The following is a 2,186-nucleotide window of genomic DNA, read 5'->3' as shown; positions in this document are numbered from 1 at the left end:
AAATATAATTTATAAATTAGACACAGTAAGAGACTAACAATAACTAATAATAAAACAATTATGAGACTATACTATAATAGAAGTTAGGTGAATGTGGTCTGTCTCTCAAAATATCTTACTGTACTCACCCTGCTTTCTCTCGTAATGGTGGGAGATGATAAAATATGTATGTGAGGAGATGAAGTGAGGTGAGTGACGTTGGCCCTGTGACGTAGTGTTAGCTCCTACTGACCTTCTGCCGACGTGTCAGGAGGAGGATCATCTGCTTCCAGATTGAGGTTGACCATGGGTAGCTGAAACCTCAGACAAGGGGGGACTACAGTCCATATTGTTTTGTAACTCAATTTTCTAACCTAGCAATACTCATATGACATCTTCCAAGTAAGTATTTATAAATCTACCACATTCTTTTTTTTTTTTTTTACAGGCTTTAATTCACTTTACTTTGCTTGTGTAAAACTATGTGGGGGCAATAGCCAAAATGTGGAAAAAACCCAGTTGTCCACTGATGGATGAATGGATAAAGAAGATTTGATACACAAACACACACACACACACTGAAATATTACTCAGCCATCAAAAAGAATGAAACCTTGTCATTTCAATGACGTGGATGGAACTAGAAGGTATTATGCTAAGTGAAATAAGTCAGTCAGAGAAAGACAATTGTCATTGATCTCACTCATATGTGGAATTTAAGGGACAAAACAGATGAACATAGGGGAAGGGAAGGAAAATAAAATAAGACAGAAACAGAGAGGGAGACAGACCATAAGAGACTCTTTTTTTAAATTAACATATAATATATTATTTGTTTCAGGGGTACAGGTCTGTGATTCATCAGTCTTACACAATTCACAGTGCTCACCATAGCATATACCCTCCCCAATGTCCATCACCCAGCCACCCCATCCCTCCCACCCCCACCACTCCAACAACCCTCACTTTGTCTCAATCTCAGGAAACAAAGTGAGGGTTGCTGGAGGGGGAGGTGGATGGAGGGATAGGGTAACTGGGTGATGGGCATGAAGGAGGGCACTTGAAGTAATGAGCACTGGGTATTGCATGCAACTGATAAATCACTAAATTCTAGGGGGCCTGGGTGGCTCAGTTGTTTGGGTGGCTGCCTTCAGATCGGATCATGATCCCAGGGTCCTGGGTGGGATCGAGCCCCATATCAGGCTCCCTGCTCAGCGGGGAGTCCGCTTCTCCTTCTCCCTCTGCCCCTCCCCTCCACTCGTGCACCCTCTCTCTCTCTCTCTCAAATAAATAAACAAAATCTTTTAAAAAATCACTGAATTCTATCTCTGAAACTAAGACAGTATGTGTTAATTAAATTGAATTTAAATAAAAAAAATTTAATTTAAAAAAACAACCAAAAAAAAAAAAAAAACTATGGGTGGCCACAGCTGGAGCCTGCAGCCTCTGCACAGAGACTCTGGTGTGGGTCTTCACTAGAAGGTCAGTGAATCCCTGATAGGGAGGCTTGGTGAATACGGTGTCTTTCTGGACGTCAGGGGTGAGCTAGCTGTCGGTCTTGGAAAGGCGTCAGAAGTGGCCTCAGCGAAGCTGCCCCGAGTAGCAGTGCGGCCCCTGGCCGAGGGGGAGCACACGTCTATACTGGCCATCATCAGTAGCTTCTTGGGCACAGGGGAGGAGACCTTGCCAGTGCCTCTGGGGGCAGGGGTGAGGTGCCCCAGCACAGAGCCACAGCGGCCAGTCACCTTGCCTGGGGCAGTGTGGTGCTTGCCCCTCTTGTCCCCCTGGTAGCCTCACCACATGGGGATGATGGAGATCTTGGCCGGGTTGATGGAGCCATGGACGGCAGTGGCTACCTCTTTGGAGCACTTAACACCCAGACCAATGTGTCCATTGCACAATCTGATGGCAACAGATGCCATGAGCCTGGTCTGCTGGCCAGCACGGGTCTGCTTTACACATGCATACTCTTCAAAACCAGGAAAAAAGCCAATGATCGCAGAGTCCTTGATGGGCCAGAAGCAGAGACAGATCTCCTCCACGGACTTGATCTTCATGTCCTTGACCAGGTGGCCCAGCTTGGTGATGGGGGCCCACTCCTTGTCCTCGACATTGCCTTCGAGACTTCCCATTCCAGGGTCCTCCCACAGCACCGGCATCATCCACCGTCCGGTGTTTTCTTGGAGAAGAAGTTACCACATTCTTTT

The 2,186-nt window shown here is 46.4% G+C and overlaps 1 pseudogene; it reads right to left on the bottom strand.

Moving 5' to 3' along the window:
* Positions 1-224: 224 nt before the first annotated feature.
* On the bottom strand, positions 225-2,138 carry LOC102739863 (small ribosomal subunit protein uS5 pseudogene; annotated as a pseudogene).
* Between the last annotated feature and the right edge of the window lie 48 nt (positions 2,139-2,186).

Source organism: Leptonychotes weddellii, chromosome 8 (assembly GCF_054177405.1).
Source record: "Leptonychotes weddellii isolate Sample4059 chromosome 8, ASM5417740v2, whole genome shotgun sequence".
In the NCBI taxonomy this organism is placed as follows: Eukaryota; Metazoa; Chordata; class Mammalia; order Carnivora; family Phocidae; genus Leptonychotes; species Leptonychotes weddellii.
The sequence above is the reverse complement of the archived record's forward strand: the minus strand, read 5'-3'. Positions and strand labels throughout refer to the sequence as shown.